Genomic DNA, 11,620 nt, shown 5'->3' with positions numbered 1-11,620 from the left:
CTAATCACTTAATTTTATAGCTATTTATTTTTTATTTTTTTTATTTTTTTGATTTTTGAGACAGGGTTTCTCCATAGTTCTTGGTTCCTGTCCTGGAACTTTTATAGCTATTTTAAACAGGATGATTTCCATTTCAAATAATTCACTCTTCACAAAAAGCAACAATCCTGAGTTATGTTTCTTGTTTTTGCATTCTGTCACTCTGCTGAACTGAAGCATGAATAGTAATCGTCCACTTGTGGAGCATTTGGGGTTTTCTTTGTATAAAATTATGCCTTCTGCGGGCAATAGTGTGTGGGTGACTTCTGTCCCAATGTGGATGACTCTGGAGGGTACTTTTAATACCATATTGAAATAAAACTTTGGCTGTGGAATGCTTGTCTTGCTCTAGACTTTATAACGGGCTTACCCTTTCCCATTTAACGTAATGTTAATAATTGGAAATTCATATATGGTCTTCTTTCTGAAGACACTTTTATTCTATATCTTTCTGTATTTTATCACAAAGATATTGAATTTTACTAAATGCCTTATTTGCATTTGTTGAGATTATTACATTGTTTCTGTTGATCTGATATGCCGTGTTTACTTATGTTAATTTGCCTATTGCAAAATATGTCTATCTGCTTTGGGAATCAGGGTAATTCTAGCTTCATAAATATGTATTTAGAAGACTACATTCCTCTCAATAGCCTTGAAATAAATTCAGGATAATTGACTTTTTTTCTGTAATTCCTCAGTAGTACTCAGTAGTGATATATGGTCCTGGGTTTTTTCTATGATCGGGGAATTTCCATTACTGAATCTGTCTCATTACTAATTATCAATATGTACATATCTTCTATTGAATTGTCTTAATTAGTGGTTTTATTAGTTCGAAGACATAGCATGACCATGAAAATGCATATAAAGAGAAACATTTAATGGGTTGGCTTACCGTTTCAGAGGTTTAGTCCTTTGTGGTGGAACATGTTGGCATGCAGGCAGCATGGTGCTAGAGAGAGCAGATAATCTGACATCTTAGCCCACAGTCAACAGGAAGTGAGCTGAGACACTGGGCTGGGCTTGGGCAACTATGAGACGTCAAAGCCTGCCTTCACAGTTACATACTTCATCTGATAAGTATGATACCTACTCCAACAAAGCCATGCCTCCTAATAATGCCACTTCCTTTGAGTTTATGGGGACCAATTACTTTCAAACTACCATACTTTGTGATTTAACTTTGCTAAGTTGTATGTATCTAGGAACTTTCCCAGTTTTCCTAGATATAAATATTTGAGGAGATCATTTTCCAAAATAACCCCTCATGATTCTTTGTAGTGTCAGCTGCTATCTCTCTTCTCATCTTATTGACTTCTTGTTTTATGTCTTTATCCCTTTCTCTTTCTTAGTCTAGGTAACTGTTGGCTTGTCTTTTTGAAGAACATGTCTCTCTCCCATTGATCATTTGCATTGTTTCAGTTTTCATTACACTTATTGGTATGATGCTAATATTTGTAATTTTACCTATAGTAAGTTTAGGTCTAGGTTTTCTTGTGTTCCTAATTTGTCAAGAGGTAACGATAGGTTATTTTTCTAACATCTTTGTACTCTTTTGACGTGTAATTATTATAACTCCAGCTAATATTCTTCTTTTGTGTACTCTTAGTTTTGGTATGTAGTATCTCAATTTTAACCTGTTTCCAGATATTTGAACATTTTCCCCTTGAGTCATTTGATTCACTCATCAATTAAAAATTTTTTGGTAGACATGTATTTGCATAATTTCCAAAACTTTTCTTGTTCCCAGTTTTTTATTGCCTTGTGGTTTCAAAAGATGCTACATATGAGTTGTTTTCTGTAATTTGTTGAGACTGTTGCTGAAGTTTATCACATTTTCTGTCCTCAGAAATAGTCCATGGACTGTTGAGAAGATTATGCATTCTGCAGCCATTGCATGGGGTGTTCTGTATGTGACTGTTAAGTTTATTAAGGCATAACTATGGTCTGCTGTACCTTTGTTGATTTTCTTCCTAGATGATCTTTATGTTTCTGGACATAAGATTTTAAACCAGCACTCTATCAACACCTTTGGTCTGTTAGCATTTTCTTTATATTGTGGGTGTTCTTATATTTGCGTTCACACATACAAAGAAATGTTACTGTTATTACCAAACTGATTGTTTGTCTTAACACAATGATCTTCCTTTTCTTACCCTACTGCCCTCGGCTTAGTTTATTTCATCTTATGTGAGTGTGGCTGGTAATTCTCTATTTGTGTTTCTATTTTTTTTTTGTGAAATATCTTACTCAGTATCTCAACTTCCATTTTGTATGTGCTCTTAGACATGCAGTCAGTTTGAATAATTATATTATATATACTATATAATTATATTGCTTTTATATTATATGTTATAGAGTAAGATTTTGACTTATATCACCTCTCCTACTCTAGGCCACTTAGATCATTTGAAACCATTTATATGGATGCATTTAATCAGCTCTTAAATCAGTTGTTCTGGATTATTTTTCAGTCTTGTAATTTATTTTTTCCTTGCTCTTTTTATTGTCTGCCTTAATATTTAAGTTAATAATTTTCTCTAGTGGTGTGTTTTCATTTCTTATTTATTTATTTATTTATTTATTTATATTTTTGTTTCTTTAGATACGACAACTTACAAATACACTTTTTGATTATAACATACAATTTAAAAGTAATAGCAATTAAATAATTTTAAAGATAGGAGAAACAAGAAGAAAATATAATAAATTTATACTTGCATAGCATCTTCCCACACTTAGTGTTTCTACCATCTTATTTTATGCTCCACACTGCCTATCTGCTCTCATTTTAAAGGATAGCTATTATTCTGTCATTTTGTTTATATACTGAAGACATTTGCAGCTTACGTACTACATTGACAATAAACATTAGACCATTGTGCATTCTTTTACCATTTATGTGGCGTTTTATACCTTTAAGCATGCTTTGTTACTCACAAATGCCTTTTTCTTTCCTTTGGAAGAATCCATGTTGTGGAGATGCTATCTGTTGGCTCCTGTTTGGGAATGTACTTAATCATTACTCCATTTATAAATGAAGGCTTCACTGCCTACTATATTCTGAGATGACATTGTCATCCTCGGTGCCATGAAAGTCTCATGTTTTTAATTGTAAGGATTTTTTTTTATCATTTTTTGCAGACTGGGGGACCCTAATAATAAACTGGCACAAGAAACTATAGCAATCAGGTAACACTAAGCACCTGATACACTTGGCTTGGAATTTTTTTTTTTTTCTGAACAAGCAATGAAAGGACTGGTCTCCACCTAGCTAGTGATGATGTGGGACAGGAAGGAGGGCAGAGAAACTCTCCCTGTCTCTCATAAAGAGAAAGGATGGGTTAGCTGAGACAGTATCAGAGAAATCAGCCCTTGATGAACCACCTCATCTGTGCTACTGGAAATACTCAGGTATTGCCATCTGAGTCCCCATGAATATCAGGGAATGAAAGACAATAGAGGGAGAACAGACATTTATAAGGGAACTGGGAATGAGAGAAGCTGCATTTGATCCTTAGTTCACCAGGGCAGGCATAGCTGTGTTCACAGGAGACTTAAAAAAGAAATTGATTCAGCAAGGACTTTGAGACTAGTATGGGGCCTTAGTGGATTTTCTGAGTCCCATGGTGGGACATGACCTTTCTGTTGCAGGAGGGGCTTTAGTGGTTACTGGATCCAAGACTACCTTCATTGATGGCACTCTCCAAAAGCACCAGGGGCAATGACCAGTGGTAGATAGATATGGAGATAAAACAGTGCAGCTTAAATACCAGCAACTTTGTTCTATAGAAGTATAAGAATTGCCCCAGTCAAACTGTATAAGTTTCTCTCCTGAAAAAAAAAAAACGTGGTAGGGAGTGGAAATTGTTCAGCTCTCGTGAGGCTCCCACAACAGACAGGCATGACTGAGGGAGAAGCATTGGCTCTAACTGCGGCTCAAACCAAGAGTCTACCAAACTCCAAGTGTGAAGGCCCTGGAGTAGCTCAAGCATCTGGAGCTAACATCACCAAGCCCACGTGAGTAGGAAATTTATTAAGGCCTTAAGGAGGTGCCCCAGAATAAAGAAGCCAGACAATTGATAGAAGAGATAGAATCTTTGCAAACTATATTAGACCCTGTTGATGCTTTTTTGAAAAAAAAAAGAAAAATTCACTTAGTTCCTGGAATCTAAGATTAGTTTCAATCTACTTGAAATGTTTAATCGTGGGGTTTTGTTGTTGTTGTTTTGTTTTGTTTTTTTTTTTTTAATATGTATCCAAGCTTACTGTAGGGTAACAGGCCAGTGGAAAACCACCCTGCACCTGACTTGTCCCCAAACCTGGGAGTTGGAAATCTCTACTCTCATCACTCAGGGTTAATGGCCAAGCAATACTTTCAGCTCTGCTGTACTTTTCCACAAGTTCACTGAGCATGCTTCATTAGCTCACTACACGTGCTACAAAGACCCCATAAAAGCCTGCCCCTCCACCCAGCAGCCCACTGCTGCCCCTGAATAGAGGTAGCGGCCATTCTGTTCTCAGATCTGGTCAAAAGCCCTGGTACCAGGTGCTGAGTCTCCTCAGGCCGTTAGCCCTGACCACCATTGAGTGCTGTGATGGGTCCTCTTGAATTCTGAATTCAGGAGAAGCCCTCAACTACTAGCTGCTACATATTCCCCCCACCCCATCCATGGAAGGTGTAACCTCTATCCTCTCATTCCCGCTTGGGATACCTCTTAGAAAACTTCCAGCCTCTCCACCTGGCACCCAACCTGAAGGGACCCACACTTATTCACTTTTGCAATCAAATTTGAGCTTCAGGTTTTGTTGACTACCCATGGGAGGCTTTACCCTTTCTGAGGAGTGGATGAGGAGTGGGATGGGGAAGAAGAGGGGGCATGAGAGAAGGGGGAGGGAGGGGTAACTGTGGTTGGTATGAAAAATGAATAAAAATTGTAAAAAAAAAAGCAAATTTGGTCTCCATGTCCCTTAGATTACCAATCCAAATAGCCACATAATAGCACTCAATATCCCAATTATTTGAAACTTTTACAACTACTGCGTGTGATGGGGAAATGGGAAGAGATTCCATTTTTCTCATATCTCCACTACAAGCTCTCTTTCTCTGTTCTTCCCCACCCAAATCCTCTTAACTATGAAGTCCAAACCACTTCTGATCAAGCTGACTAACCTCCCCTTTATTGTTATCAACCCACAGCTCCCTCCCTTCCTCCAGCTTCTTCAGTTTCCCTTTCTCCCTCTCCAGTGATTGGCCCCTGGAATCAACTCTCTATGTTGCCCGACTTCAGCCCTCTGGCAGTCCTCAGTCTTCCTGCTACTCCTGCTCTGCCACAGGACCCCTTCTATCTCCCTCTACCTGGCCAAACCTTGTCACAGTTAGTTCTTCCTTTGCAGGATAGCTTATCAGGGTACATGTCTCTTTCTCATTAAATGCACTCTCTCAAATAGAAAAAGAAGTGGGGTTGCATAGTGCTAATTCCTTACCTTGATTAAAGGATTTCAATATATTACCCAGCCTTATAACCTCACCTTTTACAATAGTCACATGATTCTCATCAATAATCTTCTCTCCAAGGAGTGCAGGTGAATCTGGGGCCAGGCTGGGGTATGTACATGTGAAACTCACCAAAGTAATACAGGCCACCCAGTTGGGGCTGAGGGAGTCCCCTACAGAGATTCTGAATGGGACTAGAGTACCATGGGAGGCATTCTAGATTTGGCATTAATTTATAACTTGCCTCCTGAATGGTTGCCTTAAGGCTGCCCTTAAAAAATGAAAAAATCCGAGATGTTATCCAGGACAAACAAAAAAAAAATCTCAGTTCCTAGACTTCCTTACAAAGGCCCAATTTCAGTACATCAGTCTGGTTCCTGAAACTCCCTATGGCCTACTTCTTCTCCCAGAGTTTTTCATACATTGGGGCCAAATTTAAAGGCCTAAAGAGGGAACTCTTGACCACATAGACAGAATTCTTAGCAGGAGACTTCAAAGTGTATCATGGGAGAGATGAAAAGACCTAGAAACAAAATACTTGTTGTTGGCTAAGGCCTTTCAGCTTATCATAGCCATTGTCCAAGTTTTATCACCTTCAGAAGCCTGAGAACCTGTGGAACCCCGTTTCAAATGCAGTCAGGAGGGACACTAGACTTGGGCCTGCCCAAGTCCTTGTAAATAATCTCAACCATGTCCAAGATGCCATCAAAAGGAACACTGGACTATTGACTGCTCCCCTATCCCTCATGGCATGGAAACATCAGGCCCAGACTGCCCTTTAGCCAATCTCTTAGGCCTGGCCATGGGTGACTGAGGGAGCCTGGGCTCCTCTGGCACTACTACTCTATCTACTATCTATGCTATCTATACTACAACTACTATCTCTGCCAGGGAGCCCTGCATAGTCATCATGGTATCAACTGATGCTGTTGGAGGACCCACCTCTCCTTCTTGTGCCCTATTTTCAGGGTAGAGGGACAGTATAACCAACCTTATTAAGGCACACCTTACAAATGAACCTTAGTTGTATATTTAAGGGTATCCCGCTTACCTACATCTTCCTAGTGTACCAACCTGTTCTGTTGCCTTGTGCAGAGGGACCTCCTAACCAAAGTGGAACCTGCTTGATCGCAGGCTCACCAGTAATTTCCCTCCCTCTTTGCTTTGAAATCACACAATCCAACACACCTTTTCCCTTGACAGCTCCCTATTGCATATCTAAGTATAAAACACTCAAAACCCACTCTATAGCCAAACATCAATCATTTCCCTCATTCAACTACAAAGCCCTTTCACTATAAATCCAGGGCAAAAATCAAAATGTCATCTGCTTGCCTGGTTCTGGTTGTTTAGAAAGTTTTTTTTTTATGTCTGTTTTGGGTATGCAGAAGCATCTGTGTTGTTTGGTGTGTTCGTAAGTCTTGTGGCAAACATGGAAGATGAGTTGAGAATGGCCAGGCTCGGTTGAATATATGAATGAAGGTGGCCATTGACTGTTTTGTTTCTGTTTGGTCTCCTTTGAGTGTGTGAGATTTCTACATTCTGTGATTCTTTGTTTTGTTCTTGCTTTCTCTGCTCCTGCCAGATGTCAGCCACCACAACTAATGTCACTTGCATTGGCTGCTTTGATGGCCAGGACTCAGAATTTGCCTCTGGGCTTTCTGGTCACTGGGCTCAGCTTGGCAGGGATTCAAATGCCTTTTGAGTTTGGATAATTTTAAAGTTATTTGGTGCTGTTCTGCTTTATTGGAAAGTTGACTCTGAAATTGAGTTGTGGTTCCCCCTCCTCTAGATCCAAGCATTTTTATTGTAAGGCTTCTTCTATAATCTCTGTCCCTGTTAGGTGAACTACCTGACTATGGCAGAGAAAAGGGAACAAAACAAGACAAAAGGATTTAAATCAGTAGTTAACCTTTCCAATGCTATGACCCTTTAATACATTTCCCCATGTTGTAGTGAACCCCAAACATAAATTACATAAATGGGAAAGCTCAGGTAGGGTTCTGAGGTCCTAAGAAAGTGTCTGACGGTGTGAAAGTTAGTGTTTTGCTATATGTAAATGCAAATTCTAAAGGTATGAGAAAGTAATCTAAGGTAATGAAAAATGTTTTAGATTTCTTTCTCCCTCTATTTTGAAGGTTGAGAGTTTTACTATTAATCAGAGGAGTTCTGAAAAGCTGCTAAATCACTGGCTGCTATTATGAGTCACAAGCTCAACATTTTAAATTTCCTTTGGCTGTCTTTTAAGTATAGACAGTAAGGTGCTTCTCACCATGCTAAACATCTTTGTCCAATCCATAAGTCCAGCTTTCTGGGCAGAGGGAAAATGTTCATTTTTTTTTTTAACTCTAAGCTTCTGTTCTGATTTCTGCATTACACCTGGTCACTGCTTTTTCTACGATGTAGATTTCAGTACAGATTACAAACAACAGTAATGCTAATTTATACAAAACTTTTATCTATTCTTCTAAACAAAAAAAAATCCATGTAAGCTTAAGAGAATCACAAGATTTGGGTCCATCTTACACAGGCCAAATGAACTCCAGATAAGTGCAGCCCAAGTTTCCCCACTTGCCTATTCCCAAGGGTATGATCCTCTTTACCCTGGTCTTGGGACTTTTCCCCTCCACAATTACCAGAACAATGGGCCTGAAAGTTCGAAATGTATGATTTCCTCTATGTTCCTAAACTCCTGCCCCTAGTCTGTATCTTTACAGCAGGTTTCTACTCTATCGACAGACGCCACACAGGAATCAGCTGCAGTCTATGAACTGCCCCAAATGCCTGCAAAGCTGATGTGAACCAGTCCAGACAATGTGAATACTCTGTCTCTTCAGCTAGGTCAGTGAACAAGATGTTTCTACTGAATGTTCCATTTCCTGAATTTCCTCCTGGCCTTTGACTAGCATTTCAGCCTTCCTGGTCCCTGACCACAAAGTCCTAATTTCAGCGGGAGGCAGTTACTGAAGAGAGTACATTGCCCCCATCCACTACTAAAGGCTGGAGTGTTAGGTCCAAAGAAAATTCCTGCCATAGAGAACAAAATGGCTACCCTTAGTCCCCTTTGCATACCAGGAAAGGTTCATGGTAAAACCAAATCGACAAATTTATAAGCAGATGAATTCATTAGCTAAGATAGTTCTACATTATGATAGGGCACTTGACCTGCTTTATGCAGGATGAGGAGATTAATATGTGACTTCAAGGAAAATTAATCTTTCTATGCAAACCACTTGCAAACCATTAAAGAAAATCAGCAAGGATTAGATATATTCACAGAGGAGAAAGAGAGAGGTGGCCTTTGCCTCTTCTCGGGGAGAAATATTTCATCTGTGTTAACCAATCAGGTGTAGTAAAGGATGAGACCCAACAATTCTGACAGATCTCCAAAAATGCTGGTAGATTGTTGACAGTCCAGTATACAATGGGATACTGCCCTTCTTAACACCCTTTCTCCTTTTTCTAACCCTACTAATTGTTCTGTTTTATAAACTTCTTACCCAGGTTTCCTCAATAACAAATTCAAAAGCTTTCTAACCAGACCTTTAATCAGCTGTTATTACAGGATTGTTAGTCCCTCGCTGTAGAATCAGAGGCTCCTGACTCCTATTATGTCCTGAAGATAAAGATCAAGCTTCTCCCAAGGACTTCAATACCTCCAGACAGAAGGAAGTAGTCTAATGATAACCCTCTTTATGAGCCCTGATTAGGTATCAATAGTAAACAACAAAAAAAAATAGGAATGTAGGGTAACAAGCCAGTGGAGAATCACCCAGCCTCTGGCCTATCCCCAAACTCAGGATTTGTAAATCTCCACCCTGCTTTCATGTTAGAGATCTTTGTTGAGGTGGCTGTCTTTGAGTTACCCCTGCTCCTGCGAGCTACCCCAATGAATTCATTTGCTTGCCAAGTTGAACTTTGGTATACTTGATAGTAATGTATACTTTGATCTATTCCTGGATCCCTATCTGGGGTCCTGTTTGTGTCACACCTCCAGAAAATTCTCACACAACAGGCCTGATTAATTCTTCCCACCTCTTCGTACTTGAAGGCATCATTCTCCATGCTGAGATACTTGTATTTGGGGAGGTTAAGTGAGAGTAATTCCTTCCTTTTCCACTAAAAGAAGAAGGTATTCTCGTTTCTGAGTTTGTTTCTTTGGCTTTGTAAACATTGTAAATAGGTAAGCATCATATAATATGTATAATTACGTCTGAGCTGTTTGGAATATGTATAATTACGTCCGAGCTGTTTTGAAATACACAATTAGCTCTTGCTAACCGCTATGCTGTATAGCATGTTAAAGTGATCCCCCTGAACTAACTACACCCTTGGACTCACGATGCATCTTCTTCCACTCACTTTTTCCCCAGATTTTGCTGGCTTTCATTCTAATGCTGTCTCTATGACACAGAACTTTTAAGCTTCCATATGTGAGAATGAAATCTGTGCCTAACTGATTTCAGTTAACATAGTGCCTTTCAGGATCACCCATGTTGCCTCCCATTACAGAACTGTATTCTTTATTACAACTGAAGAGTATCTGCTGTGTGAGTATGCACCACCTTTGCTTTATTCATCCTTTAATGTAATTCAGACTTGAGTAATAGCTAAAGCACTGTTGAGTAGCACATTCAAGGATGAAGATATGCTCCTGAAATGCAAAAAGAGTCCTCAAGCACAACGGCCTGGCTAAAGTTATTGGATATTTCCAAGACCAGAGCAGATACTTGAAAGCACCTGGAAACACTGCATACACTCCAAGCTCAGTGAAGAATGGCTAGATGATGTTTTGGAGACAAGAACAGGACCAAAAAGGAGGGAAGCAACCCAGGAGATTGTTGTAGTCATCCCCACGTGAATGTGTTTCTTATGGAGAATGGTCTACAGTAGCTCTTTTAGTGCTAAGTGTGAGTTTATTGAGCATGGATCATGTAAAAAAGTAAAAGAGCAAATTGCATGTAGCAGATAGACATCAAAACATTAAACATAGCCGGGCGGTGGTGGTGCACGCCTTTAATCCCAGCACTCGGGAGGCAGAGGCAGGCGGATCTCTGGGAATTCGAGGCCAGCCTGGTCTACAAGAGCTAGTTCTGGGATGGGCACCAAAGCTACAGAGAAACCCTGTCTCGGAAAAAAAAAACATTCAACATAAAGCATCCAGAAGAAATGACTGGAGTAGCTTGATTGGGAAAACAGCCAAAAGTTATATCAAATCAGGAACTCACAATGTCTAGTACAAATGATTGGGGAAGCCCTACTGAGAATCACACTGGAGTTCCTGACAGAGACGTCCGAGTAGAGAAGGTCATTCTCCTCAGATAAAACTTCAGGCTTCTCTTTGCCACCACTGGCATTTCCATACCATGCAAACAACAGTATCTTCTGTTTGAATTCGTTTGCTTTCTAGCTCTTCTCAGAGGTGCAACATTTTCAACACTCTTAGCTGTTTGCTGTTGTTGCAGGTGCCCGGAGCCAGTACGGAGTTTTGGCAGATACTTAAAAAAACATGCCTGAGTCTGAGACAATGTAGCTTGCTCTCTTCTCAGAGTCACCTCGCAGTAAGCACAAACACCACATGGCAATTCACCAAGATAATGTATATTACAGGAGTGATCAAGTCTGGCCTGTGGAAACATGAGTGAAAGCTTGAAAGGGGAGAATGGCTAGGATAGTCTGATTGGTAAGAGAGAGAGTCAAAAGAATGTTTTGGACCTGGGTGATTGGGAGGATGATCTCTCTGCTGGAAGAACCACAGCAGGTTTGAATCACATGAGACTTGAAAAGAAAGAAGAATGCACTTTCATCTTTAGACATATGTTCCATTTTCCCCATTCAGTGGACACCTTGCCACTCATAACAATCAGAATTATGCCAATAGTCAGCAAAGAAAGGGGCTGGAGGTAAAATCCTATCCATCTTGTCCTACACCTAAGCACACTAAAACCTCCCATGTCTCTAACACCCTTTAAAAGGTTTCTTCCATGATGATAAGTGTTTCTTAGGAAGGAATCTCTATCAGCTTCATTCCCCATGCACTAAAGTGGAAGCAACTTGTGGAAGAGGGTGTGTGTGTGTGTG

This window comes from Microtus ochrogaster, unplaced genomic scaffold (genome assembly GCF_000317375.1).
Source record: "Microtus ochrogaster isolate Prairie Vole_2 unplaced genomic scaffold, MicOch1.0 UNK83, whole genome shotgun sequence".
Lineage (NCBI taxonomy): Eukaryota > Metazoa > Chordata > Mammalia > Rodentia > Cricetidae > Microtus > Microtus ochrogaster.
This window is presented reverse-complemented; position numbering follows the sequence as displayed.